Here is a 25,428-nt window from a genome sequence, read left to right on the forward strand (position 1 = left end):
TTTTTAGATTCTTTTGATAAGGTGGGCCCACCTCCATAACCTGGAGTAATCTCCATATCTTAATGTCCTTAATCTTAATCATACTTGTATAGTCCCTTTTACCAGGCAGGTGGCATATTAACAAGTTCTGGGAATTAGGACATGGACATATTTGTTGTTGTTCAGTCCCTCAGTCATGTCCGACTCTTTGCAACCCCATGGACTGAAGCACACTAGGCTTCCCTGTCCTTCACTATCTCCTGGAGTTTGCTCAAATTCATGTCCATTGAGTTGATGATGCCTTCCTACCATGTCATACCCTGTTGCCTCCTTTTCCTCATGCCCTCAATCTTTCCCAGCATCAGGATCTTTTCCAGTGAGTCAGCTCTTTGAATCAGATGGCCAAAGTATTGGAGTTTCAGCTTCTGCATCAGTCCTTCCAATGAATATTCAGGAGTGATTTCCTTTAGGATTGGCTGGTTTGATCTCCTTGCTGTCCAAGGGACTCTCAAGACTCTTTTTGAACACTTCGAAAGTATCAGTTCTTTGGCACCCAGCCTTCTTTATGGTCCAACTTTCACATCTATACATGACTACTGAAAAAACCAAAGCTTTGACTATATGGACCTTTGCCTGCAAAGTGATGTCTCTGCTTTTTAATAAGTTTGTCATGGCTTTTTTGGGGGACTGCTATTCTTTTTACTACAACAAATCATCATTTGTGGAAAAAATATGTGTATGGATAATAGTTAAAATATTCTTATGCTCATAATCCATCAATAATCATTTTCATCAACTTACTTCTAAACTCTGAACATGCATGCTATCTTTTATTTTTCCAATTAATACTATAATATACACACATGCATTCCTTAAAAATTGATTTGTTAGTATCAGGCCCTGTGTTTGACGTTGGAGATATAAACTATAACTTTATTTATATTATATTATAAATATTTAGGCATGGTTTTCAAAGCACAATATTGGCATACCAAAATTTATTTAATATTACACTAATATTGGACCTTAGAATTATAATTACATTATAATTCACATATAAATTTATATTCATTTTTGTGTTTTTTCTGATTATCTACCCAAAACATTTTTCTAGAATAAGATAAACTACAACAAATAATATAAGCATTTTAAAACATAAAATTTTAATATTACAAGAGGTTTTTGGTATATTTATTTGACAATAAATGTAATCATGAGGGCATCAGAGGATGAGATGGTTGATGGCATCACTGATGTAATGGACATGATCTTGGGCAAACTTTGGGAGATGACGAGGGACAGGGAGGCCTGGCATGCTGCAGTCCATGGGGTTGCAAAGAGTCAGACATGAGTGAGTGACTAACAACAAAATGTCATCATAATAATACAGAGTATTAGGTATTTTATCTGTATATGTTGATACAAATATAGTGCTCGTCATTCTGCAACCTTTCCTTTACAATTGGCAGTATCCCTTAAAGACCCTTCTAATCTCAGTGCATATAAATATGAATACTTCAATAGAGTAGATACTCCATATTTAAATTAGTGATTATTATTATTAATATTTAATTTTTAATTTGCTTTTTATTATAGGCTGTTGTTTTAAATTGATCAATTGCTTTTTCCAGAGGTAATCCCAATTTAAATTTCCTTCATAGAAGGTCAGCTGTGCAGGCAACAGTGTTGGCAGTGGCAGGTGGGAAATGGAAGGCTACTTGGTCTCCATCCTTGGCACCAAGAAAGACAAAGTCAACTGTTCATTTTATTTCAAAATTAGAGTGCATCCTCATGGAAAGAGAGGCACTCAGTCATGCAATAAATTTACCAGACCACTCTCTGCTTGAACATGTACCATAACCTTCAAAGCTCTTCATTGCCTGCTGACAGTTTGTGTTGTGCTATGAGTGGTGTCAAAAGGTAAGTATATTATGATGAATTTTTTGAGGAGGTTTTTACAAAACAGAAAAATAGAAATAAGTTGAAGAGAAGAACATCTGTGATAAACTTGGAGATCACCAATTGTAAAGGTGTATGTCAAATTTCATCCAGAAAAATATACAGAAAAGGCTGTGATTGACTTGCATAACTGTTGGCTTAACATACAGTGCATGCTGCTGAGCTCTCCCCTGGAACAGAGAAGCCTGCTACCACCAGTATGAAAAGGGAGTGTGTAGTGCAGGGGAAGGCTTTTGGAACTTCATGCATTTGAAGCACATTTCTAGAGAATTGTGGTGAGAGTTATACTGACACCATCACAAGAAACATAGATGGAGGTCAAGGTCTATGTGTAGGGACTAGAGTGCCTACAGAAGGTGGTTAAGAGACCATGAAAGATGTGGGCAATTCTAAGTCATACCGTTTTTACTCTATGTCTGCTAGAAAGCATAGTTGATTAAACAAACTGGTTCATAATGGTAATTTTTTAAACAGAAAGAGCAAAACCAATAAAGATGGATTTCTGAATAAAATTTTTAGTGGTATAGTGAAAAAATAAATAATTCTCATCACAAGTTTTGAGCCTGACCATCTCACATAATGTTGGCTATCATTTTAATATTGATTTTTAAAGTTTAAAACAATATTGAAAATCTATTAATGACATTTATATTTCTTTTACAAGTTATTTATTGTCTGCTTATATTTTTAACCACAAAATAACATTTTTAATATATCAGTAGGATTGTTTGGCTCTGGCCCCTAAAATGGAAAGGACTGAGCCTATATATTGGAGGTGAATAGTGTTATCTGCTGAGTTGTAACTAGGAAAGGCAGAGACTAACAGACAGTTTATATTTGTAGTGCATAAAGACTATAAAATGAATAACTATGAAATTAGGGATAGAATTAGATGAGGAGATTATAAAAGACAGGAACAAGCAGTTCAAAATGACTGAGGAATCGATCTCATGTATTAGAAATGTAATAAATAAGCTTAGAAAAGTATGTTGGAGCCATATATTGTGGAGAAACATGGATTTCAGTTTGAAGAGTCTGTTTTGTTTTTGTTTCTCTGTAAGTAGAAAGAAACTTGTTAGAAATTCCATTAGAGCTGTGCTATAGTAAAATTAATCTCCCCACTCCTGAGTTAGTAAAGAAAGATGCTGGAGTCAGGAAAGCAAATTGAATCTACTTGCTCACAAAAGGTAAAAACAAACCTGAAATGGTAGAAATGCAAGACTTGTTAACTCGGCAACTGATCTCATGTGGGAAGAGGAGTGGGGAATAACAAAGAAAAGGTTAAAAAAAAAAGATTATAAAGGTTGATGTGAGAGGAATAGAGGTAAAGTCAATAGAAAATATTATTAATTTTAACTGAAAATATGCAGCAAAACAAAGTAGTTAAGAACAAAGACCCTAGTGCTAGATTTTCCAGTTCAAATCTTGGCTCTACTATTTACCAGCTGTATGACCACTGACATTCATTGAAACTTTCTGTTCCTCAGTTTCCTTATCTATAAAATGGGAATGATGGTGAAAATAGTACCTACATCAAAAGGTTGTTCTCAGAATTTAATGCCTTATTTTATGGAAAGCACTTAGAACAATCCCTGAAAATTTATCATTATTTACTCAAGATTGCCAGGAGAAATATCAATAACCTGAGATATGCAGATGACACCACTTTTATGGCAGAAAGTGAAGAGGAACTAAGAAGCCTCTTGATGAAATTGAAAGAGGAGAGTGAAAAAGTTGTCTAAAGCTCAACATTCAGAAAACTAAGATCATGGCATCTGGTCCCATCACTTCATGGCAAATAGATGGCGAAAGAGTGGAAACAGTGTCAGACTTTATTTTTCTGGGTTCCGAAATCACTGAAGATGGTGACTGCAGCCATGAAATTAAAAGACACTTACTCCTTGGAAGGAAAGTTATGACCAACCTAGATAGCATATTCAAAAGCAGAGGCATTACTTTGCCAACAAAGGTCCGTCGAGTCAAGGCCATGGTTTTTCCAGTAGTCATGTATGGATGTGAGAGTTGGACTGTGAAGAAAGCTGAGCACTGAAAAATTGATGGTTTTGAACTGTGGTGTTGGAGAAGACTCTTGAGAGTCCCTTGGACTGCAAGGAGATCCAACCAGTCCATTCTGAAGGAGATCATCCCTGGGATTTCTTTGGAAGGAATGATGCTAAAGCTGAAACTCCAGTACTTTGGCCACCTCATGCGAAGAGTTGACTCATTGGAAAAGACTCTGATTCTGGGAGGGATTGGGGGAAGGAGGAAGAGGGGAACTTTTTTACTTGATATTATGGAGATTTTAAGAGTTTCTATACATGTGCAACAATCTCCTCTGGAGACCTGATTCAATCATTTTAAACTGGGTTGCCTTTTCAATGAATTCCACTGTGAAGATAGTTTTTTTTTTTTTTCTTTTTGTTTTGTTTTGTTTTCTCTACTGAAGGTTAGAAAGAGCAACTGATATGATCTGTATTTGCTTAGAAAAATGAGAAAGAAATAAAGGTACCCTTGAATTATTTAGAGTATAAAAAATGTTGTGATGTACTTGCATGGAAAATGGTTCTTCAAGTTAAGAGACACTCCATGCCTCCTCTTGGTCCTGGGGAATAGATTGCTATTAGAATGTACTTAGAAAGTTACCAGAAGAAATGACAGATGCAAACATAAAAGTGAAGGGGAAAGGTTGAAATAAAACTTTTGCCAAAATAATTCAATTAAAAGGTCAGTTCCTTCACGTCTAACTTGTAGTCTGGCATGAACTTGGTAGTGGGTTAATTCAGGCAAGATATTTAGTGTAGGAAATTCTTAGTATAAACAAGTTCATTAAAATTTCAGGGGCCTTTAACACCTCAGTAACAGTCTGCCCGAAGGGTAACATTTATTGTTTTGAACTGCCAACATCTTGCTTTTATGGGACACATTTATATGCTAAATTGCCTATATGTTAAGCTGTAAGTTCCCATTTAGCAGCATCAGAAATAAGATCTGACTATAAATGTTTGTATTTTATTAGTGCAATGCCAGACTTCCTAATAGCTCAAAATTCCTAAAGGCTGAAATTCATTGCATCTCCTTCAGAAGTTGCTTGCCTAAAATAATTTGTTATAAATACTATATTTGCATAGACTTGAAGTTTTCAGACTTGGATTGTCAGGAAAAGTGGAAAAAATTACTTCATTTGATTTTACCCTTAAGCAAATCATAAGTGACACAACTAATGACTATTCTTTTCTTAATGATTTCAGAGTAAATCAGCAGGAAATTCCAGGGAAATGGATATTGAGTAACGATACAGTTTTATAAATATTCTCACATATAACATCGAGTTTCCAGGCATTTGTATGGTGTGTGAGAGTTCACTTGACTCTAATGACCATGATTCAATATTATAAAGTATTTAACACAGGACCTTCAAGATGCCAAACCTCAATTTGAGGATAAAAAGTATTGGATAAGGGCACAGATTAAAAAGGAAAATGAAAAAAACCTACTCAGAAAAAGACTTTCTTAACTGGTGGAGAGCAGAGATTAAAAATATATTTCATTTGGGAAATTCCATGCCACCCTCCCTTTTTCACCTATTTTTAGAATATTTTTCTCCTAGACTTGATATACATTGGAATCAAAACACAAGGAGAAGACTAGGTTTATAAATCAAGTCACATAAATTTTAATGGATAATTTGCAGGACTGTATAATTATAAAGGATTTTATTCCCTTTGAAAACCCATGAATGAGTTTTATTTTTCTCCTTAGTGTTGAAAGAATTCGATATGTAAGGGAAATAAAATAAAGTAAAACAAATCTGTTGTGTAGTTATCATAGTATGTATACTTCCTTGGTGGCTCAGTGATAAAGAATTCACCTGCCAATAGAGGAGATTCGAGTTCAATCCCTGGGTCAGGAAGATCCCCTGGAGAAGGAAATGACAACCCATTCAAGTATTATTGCCTTGAGAATCCCATGGATAGAGGAGCCTGGTGAGCTACAGTCCATGGGGTTGCAAAGAGTCAGACACGATTGAGTGACTAATACTATTATAGTATGTATCAGATACTATGTCACTTTGTATTAAGCAGATTGCTTACCACTTTAACATGATTTTATCCCTTTTCATTTTGTCACAGCTTTTTTTTTCCTTTTTGAAGGATAATTGCTTTACAGAATTTTCTTGCTTTCTGTCAAGTATCGACATAAATTAGCCATAGATATACATATATCTCCTCCCTCTTGAACCTCCCTCCCATCTCCTTCCCCATCCCACCCCATCTAGATTGTTACAGAACCGCTGTTTGAGTTCCCTGATTCATACAGAAAATTTCCATTGGCTATCTATTTTACATATGGTATTGTAAGTTTCCTTGTTACTTTCTCCATACCTCTCAGCCTCTCCTTCCTCCCGTCCTCGCCATGTCCATAAGTCTGTTCTCTATGTCTGTTTCTCCATTGCTGCCCTGCTAATAAATTAATCTTTCTAGATTCCATATATATGTGTTAGTATACCTTATTTATTTTGTCTTTCTGACTTATTTCACTCTATAATAGGCTCTAGGTTTGTCCATGTCATTAGAACTGACTCAAATGTGTTCTTTTTTATGGTTAAGTAGTATTTCATTGTATATGTGTACCACAGCTTCTTTATCCATTCACCTATTGATGGACATCTAGGTTGCTTCCATGTTCTATCTACTGTAAATAGTGCTGCAATGAACATTGGGGTACATGTGTCTTTTTCTTGTTTGGTTTCCTCAAGGTATATGCCTACTGGTGGGATTGCTGGGTCATTGCTGGTGGTTTTATTCCCTTTTTTTTTTTTAAGGAATCTCCATACCTCTTCCATAGTGACTGTATGAATTTACATTCCCACCAACAATACAAGAGGGCTCCTTTTTTTCCACACCCTCTCTAGCATTTATTCTTTGTAGTTTTTTTTTTTTCTTCTTTTTCTTTTTGATGACTGCTACTCTGATGTGACGTGATATCTCGTCGTAGTTTTCATTTGCATTTCTCTAATAATAAGTGACGTTGAGCATCTTTTCATGTGCTTGTTAGCTGTCACAACTTTTTGATTTAGGTAGGATTAACACTACACCTCGGAGAAGGCAATGGCACCCCTCTCCAGTACTCTTGCCTGGAAAACCCCGTGGATGGAGGAGCCTGTTTATTTTTCCAATTTCAGCACAGGCCCTTGCTTAAAGGGTCACTCTGCCGCTGCTGCTAAGTTGCTTCAGTCGTGTCCGACTCTGTGCGACCCCATAGACGGCAGCCCACCAGGCTCCCCCGTCCCTGGGATTCTCCAAGCAAGAACACTGGAGTGGGTTGTCATTTCCTTCTCCAATGCATGAAAGTGAGAAGGGAAAGTGAAGTCGCTCAGTCGTGTCTGACTCTTAGTGACCCCATGGACTGCAGCCCACCAGGCTCCTCTATCCATGGGATTTTCCAGGCAAGAGTACTGGAGTGGGATGCCATTGTAGTTGCTACATTTGATCAATGTTGGCACATGGCAGAGAAAGTCTCATCAGTGGCAAGTCTAGAACTTTTGTTAAATATTTTGAAGAGACATTCTCCTTTCTTTCCCCTTGATGAGAATAAGAAAGTATATAAATTTTGGAACCGCTGTCAGCCATCCAGCTATGAGAGTAGTCAGCCCCAAAATAAAGCCAACATGTGAGAAGGGAAGAGCCAAGATACTTTTAGAAAAAACATAACTACAGTCTGCAGGCATTGATTTCAGGTGGCCTTGGACTCCAACAGCTTGAAGTGTGACTTGGGTTCCCAAGCAGAGATTGAGGTTGGGGAATGGTGATGAGAACACCAAATCCTAGCCACTAGACCAGTGGTCAGTGACAAAGTCCCTGACTCTGGCTTTCTGGGAAAGAATTCCCTCAAAGACAGAAATAGAGAAACAAGTAAAGTCTTTATTAGGAGAAAAAGAGTGACTATCCATTACTTGTGGATAGTCACACAAGCAGACTCAGAAAGAGAGAGAGATTCACACCCTCATGGTAGTTTAAATCACTTATCTGGGGCATCTGTTCCAGGTTTCCTTTAGCCAATCATTTTGATTTGCCTTTTTCTGAGTCCATGTTTAGTATATCTCAGGATCCTCCCATGTGTGCACAAGCATCTTTTTGCCACGATGTATTCCAGAGAAGAGGCTTATGGGTAGGCTGACATCACTTACTATAAGGTGGTGTGTGTGGGTGTGTGTTTGTGTGTGTGTGTGTGTGTGTGTGTGTGTGTGTGTAAAGTCGCTCAGTCCTACCTGACTCTTTGCAACCCCATAGGCTGTATCCCACCAGGCTTCTCTGTCACGAAGTTTTCCAGGCAATGTTACAGGAGTGGATAGCCATTCCTTCTCCAAGGGATTATTCTCGACCCAGGGATTGAATTCACATCTCTTGTGTCTCCTATATTGGCAGGAGAGTTCTTAACCACTGCACCACCTGGGAAGCCCACTATGAGGTGGTACCTCCTCCCTTCTTGGTCTCCAAGGGCTTTCTATCAGGAAGGTTTTCTTGACTTCTTGAATGAAAAATATATGGTATCTTATTTTTTATCTGGGCAGGACCAAGCTTCCTCTCTTAATTGTCCTTATATTGATATTTTGGGGCTTTCTGTCTATAGGGAATGAACTACAGTTGCTTTCCCTGGGGAACCCCATTTGCTTCCTGCCTCAGCATCATCCAATGAAATGTTAGTTACTCAGTTGTGTTTCACTCTTTGTGACCATATGGACTGTAGCATGCCAAGCTCCTCATTCCATGGGATACTCCAGACAAAAATACTGGAGTGGGCTGCCATTTCCTCCTCCAGGGGATCTTCCCAGGGATTAACCTAGGGATCAAACCTGGGTCTCTCATATCTCCTACATTGGCAAGTGGGTTCTTTGCCACTAGTGCCACCTGGGAAACTTCAGTATCATAAATCTCTAAATCTAACCAACCATGCAACCCACCCTCTCTAAATCTGAAAGCAATCAGGGCCCTGTGGGGCCCTCCTAGGCACAAAAGCCTTTCCATGCTCCCTTCCCCACCCTCCCTCCACCCCACCAGTTCTTGTTTGTAGAAAAAAATATTTCAGTCTTGGAGACGTTACCTGAGTTCCAAAGGGCAGATTCAAACAGTTGCTAAACAAGGAAGGAAGGGAATGCAGAAAGAAACATTAGTGTATCAAGGGGCCTGAGTCTAGTTCTTCCTTGGAAATGTGCATAACAATTTGATACATATCTTAGTTCTAAAAAAACTAAAGGCCCATTCCAGATGGAGGATAGTAACTTCAGGCTGACACAAGTAAGTTGACCCCAGACTGATTAGAACCAGAAGGCTGATGATTGAGATTCCTGAAACACCACCCTGTTATTTCACCACCAACAAATCAGAAGAGGGTTACAAACCCTGCAACTCTTCCCCCAAATTTTGCCTAGAATAACTTATTCCTTGAAACCCATCAGGGAGTTCTTCTCTTTTGGGCACAAGTCACCCATTCTTTGTGCATGGTTCTTCAATAAATCTTTCTCTACTCCAAACTTCAACGTTCTGGTTTGTTTAGCCTCATTGAACTTCAGGAACATGAACCTGAGTTTGACAACAGCCCCATATATACCATTTACTTTTTTAAGTCATTTTCTATTGAGTTTCTTGTTACTTATAAAAAACCTCTTGATATAAAAGTGTCTTTTTTTGTGTGTCTGTTTTTTGGTTGTATTAGTGTAACAGTATCTTTATGCCATTTCATGGGAAATATTAGTGGAAAGAAAATAAATATTTTTAATAAATACAAATAGAGAGTCATATTCATCTATAGTAATTACAGAATAGTGGAGAACAAGGAATTAATTCAACTTTAAAATTATGAAGTGAATTAGAATCGTCTCAGGTTACAAAACAGATTTATTGATTCATACACTCACAGAACTGTTAAGACAAGAGACATTTCAAATAATTTCTCTGCCAGAAACATGCAATGACAGACACACTAAATAACAGAATCACATGTATTCAGAAACATGCTATGTGAGTATCTTTGCTCTTTTTTCTTTTGTTCCAGTAATACTTAGTCCTATTTCTATTCTGGCATTCAACCCATTTTAGTTGTTTCTCCTCCACTGATGTTTTTGAAAGGTTAAATGAATAAAAGTACTTTGAAAGAGTAATGGGAACATTCAGAAGATTGAGAACTCCTTAAGTTCTAGGTTGTACCTAGAAGGGACCTTGCTCCTCATTATCACTGAGCACTATGCCTAAAAAAGAACTGGTTTAAACAACAAATTTTGAGAAGGTTTTATGGCAAATATTGAATCTCTCTCTGAATAATGCAGGGAATTTAACATCTAAGAATTATTTTCCATTTTTAAAAGGTAATTCCTTGTTTTGATTTAAAAGAAACATATTTGAGTAATAGAAATAAAATTTCATTAGAAGGAATTTGAGAAACAAGAGAAGAATACTCATAATAACTCACCTACACATAGTCACCAATATCTGGAAAAGAGAGTGTACTTGTAATTTTGTATGCTGATTTTTTCACTTCACTTTGAGCAATAAGCATCATCCCATTTTGCAATCTAATCTACACAACTGCATTATTCAATGGTTGAAAACAGTCTGCAGAAAATGTACAAAACATTTATTTAGCGATTCTGTTGTGGTTGAAAATAAACTGCTTTTCAATTTAGGTTATATAAGCAATACTGTGATAAACCATCACATGCACATTGCCTTTTCTATATTTTAGATTATTAAAGCCAATAATACCAAAAGTGAAATTATTAGGATGAAAGTTTAAAAATTTTAAGGTTCTCAACATATACTGTTCTAAAATGTTGCTAATAATTTAAGACAATGTCAGTAATACATGACTGCACCTGCTTTGCCACGTTTCAGTAATGCAAATCATTTTAAAATGTATGTTAATATAATTGGTAAAAAGTGGAGATACTGTATTATCATTTCAATTCCTTTTTTTTTTCCTCTTTTGTTGTACAGTTAAACATATTTTAGTATATTTTTCCCTTTACTGAATTATCTCTAGCTTTTGTAGCAGATTTTGTTGATGGCCTGGGCATCTCTATTACCATCTGTTGCCTGAGCTAACAGCTCTTACCTAAAACCTTAACCAGAAGATTGCCCTTGAAAGATTGGAGCCAGCTCTAGGAGTCTATACCCTCCACCCAGGTCAACCCTTAATTAACAGCACAGGCCTGCAAAAGCTTCACTCCCTTGAGTCAAGCAGGAGTGGCATGACTGAGGTGAAATTTCATTCCAGATCACCCTATCACATCAGATTTAAACTTCATTTAAAAGGACATCTTCGTTTAGCTCATTTCTTTCCTTATCCTGCTTACCTCACTACCCTAAAGGTAACCTGTACATGAAATCTTTAGGAAAGAAAAGAAAATAATCTGGCATTTGAGGGTGTGCTTTAAAGGCCCCAATCTAAAATAAATACACTGTGCATATTTACATTATGTTTCCTTAATGTATGTTTTGGTGCTTTTTCTTTGTTTTTAGTGTCTATTTCAGAATTTGGAGAATATGGAGATATGTTTTCATATAATATTATTGTAAGAAAACAGATCAATATGATTCTCTTTACACTCCTACAGTAAAAAATAGAGTCAAGTTTCTTTTATATTAGCAATCAATTGCTTTAAATCTCACTTGCCCAAGAACAGTATGAACTGAATCTAAAGGGGCTTTCATGATTTTAAACTCTAAATGGAAAGAGAAAAACAAAGTTTAACAAATACACTAACTAGGATAGATTTTCTTTTTTAATCAACTGCCAGAAACTTTCTTAACCAGGTATCATAATGAGGGAGAAATTGCTAGGCAGTCAGTGTAGGACTTCTGAGACCTCAGTCTTGTTTTCAATAAATGTCTTGATACATTAACCTAAAACTATATCTTTTGTCCTGAATTCCTGGAATGTGTCCTTGGTCTGATAAATTATCAGTACTCAGATCCAGGCCAGGGCAGTAATTAACTTCTGTTCCACATGCCTGAGGGAAAAACAACTGGTAAACCCATACATCTAGTCCATTGTAAAATGTCCAGGCAGCATGAAAAAGTGTGGCAACTTTATCCAAGGATCAAAAGAAGCCATAAAGATGTTAAGTTAAACATTTTGACCTTTAAACTGGATTGGTTAGAAATGACATATTTTAAGGAGAGGATCCAACCAAAAATATACAGATTAATACTGGTAAGGATTAAGTCCCACCTTTGGGGCAGTCTTTACCCCCTCAGAGCTTTCTACTTTCATTATCTTTAGTAAAAGTCATTCATGTGCTACCAAGAGTGTTCTTGAAATTCATTCTTCAGGTCCATATACGAGAACTCAAATTCCCATTTCAAGAATGCAAACATGTTTGATATTGAAGATTAAAAAGTTTAAATACATATTCATCTATAAGTGAGAATATTAACTAATTTTGATTTTATTTCAAGTTAAAATCCTGACATTTTAAATTTCATATCATAAAATGTAGTATGGGCTTCTCGGTGCTCATTGGTAAAGAATCTACCTGCCAATGCAGGAGATGTGGGTTCAGTCTCTGGGTCAGGAAGATCCCCTGGTGAAGGAAATGGCAACCAACTCTGTATTCCGGCCTGGAAAATCCTATGGACAGAGAAGTCTGGTAGGCTACGGTTCAAGGAGTCACAAAAAGAGTTGAAGATGACTTAGAGACTAAACAACAACAATGTGTAGTATGGAATTCAAATTTGAATCACTTATTTGGGACTGGGGACAATAATTTTATTCTTCTGTTTTGTGAATTTATTCTCTTGTATTATATTTTTTTCTTCCATTTTTGTAGGTTTACTCAACTGTCCTATTTCTAACTTCTTGAGTCAGATGATTAAGTCACTAATTTTCCAATTTTCTTTCTTTTTGTAATGTAAAAATGTGAAGACACTAATTCTCTTACATGCTGCATTAGTTGCATTCCATCAGGGAAATTTTTTTAATATATTTATTCAATATAGGTTTCTAATTTGCATTGAGATTTTTCTTACGACCTATAAGCTCAATTCAGCTCAGTCACTCAGTAGTGTCCTACTATTTGTGGCTCCATGGACTGCAGCAAGCCAGGTTTCCCTGTCCATCACCAGCTCCTGACGCTTGCTCAAACTCATGTCCATCAAGTTGGTGATGCCATCCAACCATCTCATCCTCCGTCATCCCCTTCTCCTCCTGCCTTCAACCTTTTGCAGTATCAGAGTCTTTTCCAATGAGCCAGTTCTCCACATCAGGCGGCCAAAGTAATGGAGTTTTAGCTTCAGCATCAGGCTTTCCAATGAATATTTAGGACTGAGTTCCTTTAGAATTGACAGGTTGGATTTTCTTGTAGTCCAAAGGACTCTCAAGAGTCTCCTCCAACACCACAGTTCAAAAGCATCAATTCTTAGGAGCTCACCTTTCTTTATAGTCCAAATCTTACATCCATATGTGACCTCTGGAAATTGTTTTGACTAGATGGACCTTTATCAGCAAAGTAATGCCTCTGCTTTTTAATATGCTGTCTAAGTTGGTCATTGGAGAAGGCAATGACACCCCACTCCAGTACTCTTGCCTGGAAAATCCCATGGACGGAGGAGCCTGGTAGGCTGCAGTCCATGGGGTCGCTAGGAGTCAGACACAACTGAGCGACTTCACTTTCACTTTTCACTTTCATGCATTGGAGAAGGAAATGGCAACCCACTCCAGTGATCTTACCTGGAGAATCCCAGGGACGGGGGAGCCTTGTGGGCTGCCGTCTATGGGGTCACATAGAGTCGGACACGACTGAAGTGACTTAGCTTAGCTTAGCTTAAGTTGGTCACAACTTTCCTTCCAAGGAGTAAGCATCTTTTAATTTCATGGCTGCAGTCACCATCTGAAGTGATTTTGGAGCCCCAAAAAAACAGTCTCTCACTGTTTCCATTGTTTTCCCATCTATTTTCGATGAAGTGATGGGACCAAATGCCATGATCTTAGTTTTCTGAATGTTGAGCTTTAAGCTAACTTTTTCACTCTTTTCTTTCACTTTCATCAAGAGGCTCTTTAGTTCTTCTTTGTTTTTTTGTCATAAGGGTGGTGTCATTTGCATATCTGAGATTATTGATATTTCTCCTGGCAATCCTAATTCCAGCTTGTGCTTCATCCAGCCCAGCATTTCTCATGATGCACTCTGCATGTAAATTAAATAAGCAAGATGACAATGCACAGCCTTGGCATACTCCTTTTCCTATTTGAAACCAGTCTGTTGTTCCATGCCCATTTCTAACTGTTGCTTCCTGACCTACTTACAGGTTTCTCAAGAGGCAGATTAAGTGGTCTAGTATTCCCATCTCTTTCAGAATTTTCCACAGTTTATTGTGATCCACACAGTCAAAGGCTTTGGCATAGTCCATAAAGCAGCAATAAATATTGTTATGGAATTCTCTTGTTTTTCGATGATCCAGCGGATGTTGGTAATTTGATCTCTGGTTCCTTTGCCTTTTCTAAATCCAGTTTGAACATCTGGAAGTTCATGGTTCACGTATTGCTGAAGTCTGGCTTGGAGAATTTTGAGCATTACTTTACTAGCGTGTGAGATGAGTGCAATTGTTTGAGCATTCTTTGGCATTGCTTTACTTTGGGACTGGAATGAAAACTGAATGATCGACATAGACAGTATATTAAAAAGCAGAGACATTACTTTGCTGATAAAGGTCCATCTATAATATAGTGTTTATCTTACAATCATAGGGAAATTTTACATTTAGCTTCTTGTTATAAATTTGTAGCTTAAATTTATTATGGTCCAGAAACATTCCTATAATATTTGAATCTTTGAAAATTATTGAAACTTGCTTTATTATTTGGAATATAGTCAATTTGTATAAATGTTGTGTATAATCAGAAAAATATATTTAATAGCTGACACATTTATTAACTGAAAAGTATATTTTATTATATTTGAAATATTATATACTTCAAATTATATTTGAAATAATATTTGAAATAATTATATACTTATTTTATATTAGCCATATTAAAATATTTTATTATATTGTTGTAGTATAATTTTATTATATTGAATAAGTTAAGAAAAGGAATGGGGTTTAAATCCTAACTCTGCCATTAACTTGATATATGGCCATTGCAAAGCTGCTTACACATTTTGTGCTTCAGTTTCTGTTTCTGAAAAGTGAGAAGAACAATAGCAATTAACTCATAGATATTGGTAAGAATCAAAAGAGTTACCTGGAAGGTGCTTACATTGGTGAATATCACATGATAAAATGTTATAAATGAACATGAAAAGGAGAGAGGCAAGGTAGGTAGATGGTTCAAGGTTGTGATATATGCAGAGTGAAGTATGCAGACAATAGTCCTTGTAATAGATTGGTCAAAGACATTTACTTTTTAAATACTTAATGAAAAAGTTCTATGCAGTGTTGAAACACCATGCATCATTCAGTTCTCATAGATCTAAATGTAAAATGCAATCCCATAAAGCTTCTAGATGAAAATATATGAGAAAATCTGCATGACCTTGAATTTAGTGATGAGTGGTTATATATAACAGCAAAAGTATGATATGTAAAAGAACAAATTGATAAATTTGACTTTATTAAAATTAAAAATTCTGCTTTGAGAAAAAATCTGTTACAGAATGAAAACACACAGCCTGAGAGAAGTGAATTGTAAAATGTAGGCCTGATAATGAATTTATATGCAAAATATATAAACAACTCTTAAAACTTAACAATACAAAACAAATAAACTAGTTCAAAATGTTGAGATACCTGAACAGCTCAGAAAAGAAGATATATAGATGACAATTAAACACATGAAAAGTTGCTCAACATCATTTTCCATTAGGAAAATATAAAGCAAGTAGACACTGCTACACACCTATTAAAATCATTTAATACAAAATATCTGAAAATACCAATTGTTGGCAAGGATGTGGAGCAACAGGAACTCTTACTCATTTCTGGTATGAATGCAAAATAGTACAGATACTTTAGAAGACAGTTGGGAAATTTTCACAAAGCTAAGCATAGTCATCATGCAATCCAGTAAGCAAAACCTAGGTACATATGCAACTGACATGATCTGTATTTGCTTAGAAAAATGATCAACTGATTTGATAACCAGACTATACCCATGACATAGTTGTTCCATCTTGTGTTAGTTGCTCAGTTGTGTCCAACTCTTTGCTTGTGTCCACAAAGCTCCTATGTCCATGGAATTTTCCAGGGAAAGATACTGGAGTGGATTTCCATACCCTTCTTCTCAACCCAGGGATCGAACCTGGGTCTCCTGCATTGTGGGCAGATTCTTTACTGTCTGAGCCATAAGAAAGCCCATGTATGTTCCTCCTTGAGCAGTAGTAAATTTATGGCTAGAGCAATTTCAAAAACTGACCTCAAGAGAACGAGATTAACATTATTGTCCATAAAAATCTATTTATGTGTGTGTGCATCAAAATATTAGCAGCTTACTCTGCCTATATACATAAACAAGCAATTCAAATTGTCAGACCAATGTTGACATCTTCCATTCTGAGAATATAGCACCCATGTCAGCATTCATCTCACACGCTAGTAAAGTAATGCTCAAAATTCTCCAAGCCAGGCTTCAGCAATATGTGAACCATGAACTTCCTGATGTTCAAGCTGATTTTAGAAAAGGCAGAGGAACCAGAGATCAAATTGCCAACATCTGCTGGATCATGGAAAAAGCAAGAGAGTTCCAGAAAAATATATATTTCTGCTTTATTGACTATGCCAAAGCCTTTGACTGTGTGGATAACAATAAAATGTGGAAAATTCTGAAAGAGATTGGAATACGAGAACACCTGATCTGCCTCTTGAGAAATCTATATGCAGGTGAGGAAGCAACAGTTAGAACTGGACATGGAACAATAGACTGGTTCCAAATAGGAAAAGGAGTTCGTCAAGGCTGTATATTGTCACCCTGTTTATTTAACTAATATGCAGAGTACATCATGAGAAATGCTGGACTGAAAGTGAGGAGGAACTAAAAAGCCTTTTGATGAAAGTGAAAGTGGAGAGTGAAAAAGTTGGCTTAAAGCTCAACATTCAGAAAACGAAGATCATGGCATCCAGTCCCATCACTTCACGGCAAAAAGATGGGGAAAGAGTGGAAACAGTGTCAGACTTTATTTTTCTGGGCTCCAAAATCACTGCAGATGGTGACTGCAGCCATGAAATTAAAAGACGCTTACTCCTTAGAAGGAAAGTTATAACCAACCTAGATAGCATATTCAAAAGCAGAGACATTACTTTGCCAACAAAGGTTCATCTAGTCAAGGCTATGGTTTTTCCTGTGGTCGTGTATGGATGTGAGAGTTTGACTGTGAAGAAAGCTGAGCACCGAAGAATTGATGCTTGTTGGAGAAGACTCTTGAGAGTCCCTTGGACTGCAAGGAGATCCAACCAGTCCATTCTGAAGGAGATCAGGCCTGGGATTTCTTTGCAAGGAATGATGCTAAAGCTGAAACTCCAGTACTTTGGCCAACTCATGCCAAGAGTTGACTCATTGGAAAAGACTGTGATGCTGGGAGGGATTGGGGGCAGGAGGAGAAGGGGACGACAGAGGATGAGATGGCTGGATGGCATCACTGACTCGATGGATGTGAGTCTGGATGAACTCCGGGAGTTGGTGATGGACAGGGAGGCCTGGCGTGCTGCGATTCATGGGGTCGCAAAGAGTCGGACACGACTGAGCGACTGATCTGATTTGATCTGATGTCAGCATGAAGAAGTTACAGAAGATGGACCTTTGTCCCTAATATTGCAGAAATGAAATAATGTCTGAGAAGCAGGGATTTGTGAGCAAATTTTTTGGCCCTTTCCTGTTTATCTCTGTTCCCCTTAAACCTTAATTAAAAATGAGATCACTAGGTAGCTTTTAACCTAACTCCTGACTTTAGCTCTACTGAATGCACACCATGTCTTGCCTAAACTGTTTATTCCTTTCCTGGATTTGAAGACCTAAGAATGAAGAATTAAGCAGTTAGAGAATGACAGACTCTCTACCTCCAGCTTTCCTCTTAGCAAATTTTCAGAATAACATCCAAAGGAAGATTAGTAGAAGTCAGAAGCTCTGCAAACAGTGGAAAAGTGATGGATGAAGAATCTCCCACCTTTATGACGAACTACAATTGCTTTCCCTTTTTCCCTTTAAAAACTCTCATGGCTAAGCAGAAACTTTGGAGTTGATCTTGGGACATGAGTACACCTTTCCCCTATGTTTTACTTTGCTGAATAAATATCTTTCCTTTCTACTGACACTTGCCCCTTGATTATTGTCTTTTTGAGCGGGGAAGGAACCTAACCTCAGTTTGGTAACATATATAACATATATAGATGCTGCCACCTCAATAAGGTGGAGCAGACCTCCTTCTCAGCTTTAAAATGTGGGCATGGCTTTCTTATTGGAAAATGAAGGAAAGAGAAGCAAAAATAGAGTGGCAAAATCAACTTCAACAAGGTTATTACCATTATGTGTGTGATAAATTACTTCAGTTGTGTCCAACTCTCTGTGACCTCATGGACTCTAGCCTATCAGGCTCCTCTATCCATGGGATTCTCCAGGCAAGAATACTGGAGTGGGTTGTCATGCCCTTTCCAGGGAATCTCCCCGACCCAGGGATTAACATCGTGTCTCTTACATCTGCTGTATTGGCAGGTAGTTTCTTTACTGCTAGAGCCATTTTGGAAACCATTATTGGTGTCATTTTGATAGCATGTATTTTTAAATTAATGTGTTAAGAATGGTAGTTTAGCTCCAAAATTCCATAACCCCAGTCTAACCATAAGAAAACAGCTGATATGTCCCAATCAAGGGGTATTCTATAAAATATCTGGTCAGTACTCCTCAAAACTTTCAAAAAATTAATATAGTCTAAAAAATTATCACAGTCCAGGGGAGTCTAAGTAGACATGAAAACTAAATAAAGGTTGTACAGGATAGGACCCTAATATAAGAATGATCAACTTAAAAAAAAAAACTATAAGAATATGAATAAAGTATGAAGTTTAGTAAATATTAAAAGTTATTTGCAACATTGCAATCCACCAAAAGAAACAATTTTCCATAAAACCATTATTGAAACTCACTATTCTCACAAGGATTGTTTCTTTTTTTTTTTTTTGTGGTACACCATTTATTGAGAAACATACAGATAAAACTCAAAGTGAGCGTAAAAGGAGAAAGCATGATACAAGAACTATGAGGATAGCAAAAGAGAACATATGATTATAAAGATTATGATAGGCTGTAGAAACCTATAGAAACATTCTGAAATTTTCTTTTTTTTTTTTTTCCATGAACATGGTATATTTCTCCATCTATTAGTGTCCTCTTTGATTTCTTTCACCAGTGTTTTATAGTTTTCTATATATAGGTCTTTAGTTTCTTTAGGTAGATATATTCCTAAGTATTTTATTCTTTTCGTTGCAATGGTGAATGGAATTGTTTCCTTAATTTCTCTTTCTGTTTTCTCATTATTAGTGTATAGGAATGCAAGGGATTTCTGTGTGTTGATTTTATATCCTGCAACTTTACTATAATCATTGATTAGTTCTAGTAATTTTCTGGTGGAGTCTTTAGGGTTTTCTATGTAGAGGATCATGTCATCTGCAAATAGTGAGAGTTTTACTTCTTCTTTTCCAATTTGATTCCTTTATATTTCTTTTTCTGCTCTGACTGCTGTAGCCAAAACTTCCAAAACTATGTTGAATAGTAATGGTGAAAGTGGGCACCCTTGTCTTGTTCCTGACTTTAGAGGAAATGCTTTCAATTTTTCACCATTGAGGATAATGTTTGCTGTGGGTTTGTCATATATAGCTTTTATTATGTTAAGGTATGTTCCTTCTATTCCTGCTTTCTGGAGAGTTTTTATCATAAATGGGTGTTGAATTTTGTCAAAGGCTTTCTCTGCATCTATTGAGATAATCATATGGTTTTTGTTTCTCAATTTGTTAATGTGGTGTATTACATTGATTGATTTGTGGATATTGAAGAATCCTTGCATCCCTGAGATAAAGCCCACTTGGTCATGGTGTATGATCTTTTTAATGTGTTGTTGGATTCTGATTGCTAGAATTTTGTTTAGGATTTTTGCATCTATGTTCATCAGTGATATTGGCCTATAGTTTTCTTTTTTTGTGGCATCTTTGTCAGGTTTTGGTATTAGGGTGATGGTGGCCTCATAGAATGAGTTTGAAGTTTACCTTCCTCTGCAATTTTCTGGAAGAGTTTGAGCAGGATAGGTGTTAGCTCTTCTCTAAATTTTTGGTAGAATTCAGCTGTGAAGCCGTCTGGACCTGGGCTTTTGTTTGCTGGAAGATTTTTGATTACAGTTTCAATTTCCATGCTTGTGATGGGTCTGTTAAGGTTTTCTATTTCTTCCTGGTCGAGTTTTGGAAAGTTGTACTTTTCTAAGAATTTGTCCATTTCTTCCTCGTTGTCCATTTTATTGGCATATAATTGTTGATAATAGTCTCTTATGATCCTTTGTATTTCTATGTTGTCTGTTGTGATCTCTCCACTGTCATTTCTAATTTTATTGATTTGATTTTTCTCCTTTGTTTCTTGATGAGTCTGGCTAATGGTTTGTCAATTTTATTTATCCTTTCAAAGAACCAGCTTTTGGCTTTGTTGATTTTTGCTATGGTCTCTTTTGTTTCTTTTGCATTTATTTCTGCTCTAATTTTTAAGATTTCTTTCCTTCTACTAACCCTGGGGTTCTTCATTTCTTCCTTTTCTAGTTGCTTTAAGTGTAGAGTTAGGTTATTTATTTGACTTTTTCTTGTTTCTTGAGGTGTGCCTGTATTGCTATGAACTTTCCCCTTAGGACTGCTTTTACTGTGTCCCACAGGTTTTGGGTTGTTGTGTTTTCATTTTCATTCGTTTCTATGCAAATTTTGATTTCTTTTTGATTTCTTCTGTGATTTGTTGGTTATTCAGCAGCGTGTTGTTCAGCCTCCATATGTTGGAATTTTTAATAGTTTTTCTCCTGTAATTGAGATCTAATCTTACTGCATTGTGGTCAGAAAAGATGCTTGGAATGATTTCTATTTTTTTTTGAATTTACCAAGGCTAGCTTTATGGCCCAGGATGTGATCTATTCTGGAGAAGGTTCCATGTGTGCTTGAGAAAAAGGTGAAATTCATTGTTTTGGGATGAAATGTCCTATAGATATCAATTAGGTCTAACTGGTCTATTGTATCGTTTAAAGTTTGTGTTTCCTTGTTAATTTTCTGTTTAGTTGATCTATCCATAGGTGTGATATTAAAGTCTCCCACTATTATTGTGTTATTGTTAATTTCTCCTTTCATACTTGTTAGCATTTGTCTTACATACTGCGGTGCTCCGTGTTGGGTGCATATATATTTATAATTGTTATATCTTCTTCTTGGATTGATCCTTTGATCATTATGTGGTGACCTTCTTTGTCTCTTTTCACAGCCTTTGCTTTAAAGTCTATTTTATCTGATATGAGTATTGCTACTCCTGCTTTCTTTTGGTCCCTATTTGCATGGAAAATCTTTTTCCAGCCCTTCACTTTCAGTCTGTATGTGTCCCCTGTTTTGAGGTGGGTCTCCTGTAGACAACATATGTAGGGTCTTGTTTTTGTATCCATTCAGCCAGTCTTTGTCTTTTGGTTGGGGCATTCAACCCATTTACGTTTAAGGTAATTACTGATAAGTATGATCCGTTGCCATTTACTTTATTGTTTGGGGTTCGAATTTATACACCATTTTTGTGTTTCCTGTCTAGAGAATATCCTTTAGTATTTGTTGTAGAGCTGGTTTGGTGGTGCAGAATTCTCTCAGCTTTTGCTTGTCTGAGAAGCTTTTGATTTCTCCTTCATACTTGAATGAAATCCTTGCTGGGTACAATAATCTGGGCTGTAGGTTATTTTCTTTCATCATTTTAAGTATGTCTTGCCATTCCCTCCTGGCTTGAAGAGTTTCTATTGAAAGATCAGCTGTTATCCTTATGGGAATTCCCTTGTGTGTTATTTGTTGTTTTTCCCTTGCTGCTTTTAATATTTGTTCTTTGTGTTTGATCTTCGTTAATTTGAGTAATATGTGTCTTGGGGTGTTTCGCCTTGGGTTTATCCTGTTTGGGACTCTCTGGGTTTCTTGGACTTGGGTGATTATTTCCTTCCCAGTTTAGGAAGTTTTCAACTATTATCTCCTCAAGTATTTTCTCATGATCTTTCTTTTGTCTTCTTCTTCTGGAACCCCTATGATTGGATGTTGTAGCGTTTAATATTGTCCTGGAGGTCTCTGAGATTGTCCTCATTTCTTTTAATTCGTTTTTCTTTTATTCTCTCTGATTCATTTATTTCTACCAATCTATCTTCTAATTCACTAATCCTATCTTCTGCCTCTGTTATTCTACTATTTGTTGCCTCCAGAGTGTTTTTAATTTCATTTATTGCACTATTCATTGTATATTGACTCTTTTTATTTCTTCTAGGTCCTTGTTAAACCTTTCTTGCATCTTCTCAATCCTTGTCTCCAAGCTATTTATCTGTGATTCCATTTTAATTTCAAGATTTTGGATCAATTTCACTATCATTATTTGGAATTCTTTATCAGGTAGATTCCCTATCTCTTCCTCTTTTGTTTGGTTTGGTGGGCATTTATCCTGTTCCTTTATCTGCTGGCTATTCCTCTGTCTCTTCATCTTGTTTAAAATTGCTGAGTTTGGGGTGTCCTTTCTGTATTCTGGCAGTTTGTGGAGTTCTCTTTATTGTGGCTATTCCTCGCTGTGTGTGGGTTTGTACAGGTGGCTTGTCAAGGTTTCCTGGTTGGGGAAGCTTGTGTCAGTGTTCTGATGGGTGGAACTGTATTTCTTCTCTTTGTTCAGTCGCGCTGTGGGGAGGGAGGGAGGGATGCTGCAAGCAAATAACACTGGCGAGCGCCGCAGTGCCTCAGCCACACTGGGTCTGCCCCCGCTCACTGCGCGTGTAGCCTCCCTGCCCACACTGCTCGGGCTCTAGGTTGTTCCGCCAGGAACAATCCGAGGCTGGCCCTGGGTTGTATGTACCTCCCAGGTCCAAGCCGCTCAGGTTCAGGCACTCGGGTAGTCCTCAGAGGTGCAGACTCAGTTGGGCCTGAGTATTGTGCTCTTCCCAGGTCCGAGCAGCTCAAGTGATGAGGTGTTTGGCGGCGCCAATGCTGCGACTTATCGCCTCCCGCCACTCGGGTTATCTGGGCAAAACCGGGCACCTTCTTAGGCAGATGTTAACCGTCGAGACCCCCAAGAAGTTTTAGTTAGCAAAGAAGCCTGCTTACAGTTTTATAGATAATGTCTCTCTGGGGCTGCGATTGCCCCCTTCCGGCTCTGGCTGCCTGTCACCGGAGGGGGAAGGTCTGCAGCCGGCTATCTCTGTTCAATTCTTTGTTCCGTGCGCGGGCCTGGCGGTCTTAGGTTGGGGCTGGCTTTTCGCGTGGTAGATATCCCACAGTCTGGTTTGTTAGCCCAAATTATTTCGCTCAGATAGTGCTTAGGGTATTCAGGCCAGATTCTTACTCTAAGCGATGCAGCCCACGCTGCGCCTCCCTGCCCAGCCCCCGCTTGTTAATGGCGCCTGCAGGCGTCTGCGCTGCTTCTCCGCTGGGGGAGTTATCGTTGTACAGGATAGGACCCTAATATAAGAATGATCAACTTAAAAAAAAAAAAAAACTATAAGAATATGAATAAAGTATGAAGTTTAGTAAATATTAAAAGTTATTTGCAACATTGCAATCCACCAAAAGAAACAATTTTCCATAAAACCATTATTGAAACTCACTATTCTCACAAGGATTGTTTCTTTTTTTTTTTTTTTGTGGTACACCATTTATTGAGAAACATACAGATAAAACTCAAAGTGAGCGTAAAAGGAGAAAGCATGATACAAGAACTATGAGGATAGCAAAAGAGAACATATGATTATAAAGATTATGATAGGCTGTAGAAACCTATAGAAACATTCTGAAATTTTCTTAAGTTACTCAGAAGAACTAGATGGTCAATCCTATTTTCAAAGTCAAAACCAAGACATACTTCCTTATCACAGATGCAGGAATTGGCACCTGGTCCTCCTACACCATCTTTATCTATATAAAGTAATGCATAATAGGCATAGAAAGAATATCACTTTGAGAGATAATTTATAAATGTAAGTATTTCAGCAGAAGTAGAATCCTGGAGCTAATGGTAGCTCTTGAAACCTAGATCCTCTAGGAATTCGTTGAACTCTGAGATAGTTTGGGACTTCCGTAAGATGTAGATAGGGATTCAATTCTAATTAGCTCTTACTGGACAATGAGAACTTAGTTAATATTTGGGTTATAATTGGTTAGGGTATAAGAATATATGACTCAGCAATCTCAGGATCTTTGTAAACCAGAGATTACAGGCAGGTTCTTTACCATCTGTGCCACCAGGGAAGCCCACTAGGCACATACTTTATGGAAACCAAAATAGAAAAAGGCACATGTACCCCAGTGTTCATTGCAACACTGTTTGCAATAGTTAGGACATGGAAGCAACCTGGATATCCATTGACAGATGAATGGATAAAGAAGCTGTGATACATACATACAGTTGAATATTACTCAGTCATAAAAAGGAATGCATTTGAGTCAGTTCTAATCAAGTGGATGAACCTAGAGCCTGTTATACAGAGTGAAGTAAGTCAGAAAGAGAAAAATAAATATCATACACTAATATATATATATATATATGTGTGTGTGTGTGTGTGTGTGTGTATGTGTGTGTGTGTGTGTATATATATATATTGATGGAATCTAGAATCTAGAAAGGTGGAATCTAGAAAGAGGGTACTGATGAAACTATTCATAGGGCAGCAATGGAGATACAGACATAGAGAACAGACTTAGGGCACGGGGGCAGGGAGGAGGAAGGAGAGGGCAGGATGTATGGAGAGTACATACATGTATGGAGATGTATGGAGAGTAGCATGGAAATAAACATTACCATGTGTAAAACAGATAGCTAAAATGAATTTACTCAATGACTCAGGGAACACAAACGGGGCGTCTGTAACAACCTAGAACCTCTAGGTAACAACCCAGGAACTTCTGATTCATGTTGATGTTTGGTAGAAACCAGCACAATGCCATAAAGCAATCATCCCTCAGTTAAAAATAAATAGACTAATTAAAAATACATATATATATTTGGAAGAATTTTCATACCTTTCATTAAATAGATTTAAAGGAGTGGATTACCATTTTATTAATAAAATTAAAATTTATACAGTAAGGTATATTAAACAATGACTGAAAATCTGAGATATTGATTATTTTTATTAGTGCTATTGTGAATTTTAAGGAGATGCTTTAAAATGTTATAAGTATCTGGTATTAACAGTCACTTACTTTGAGGGATATTAAGGAGAAAGACCTACAAGACCTTCTAGAACTAACACCCAAAAGGATGTCCTTTTTCATTATA

The 25,428-nt window shown here is 37.1% G+C and overlaps 1 pseudogene; it reads left to right on the forward strand.

The window, feature by feature from the left end:
• Positions 1-1,685: 1,685 nt before the first annotated feature.
• LOC138986481 (splicing factor U2AF 35 kDa subunit-like) lies at positions 1,686-2,280 on the forward strand (annotated as a pseudogene).
• Positions 2,281-25,428: the final 23,148 nt, after the last annotated feature.

This window comes from Bos mutus, chromosome X, assembly GCF_027580195.1.
Source record: "Bos mutus isolate GX-2022 chromosome X, NWIPB_WYAK_1.1, whole genome shotgun sequence".
In the NCBI taxonomy this organism is placed as follows: Eukaryota; Metazoa; Chordata; class Mammalia; order Artiodactyla; family Bovidae; genus Bos; species Bos mutus.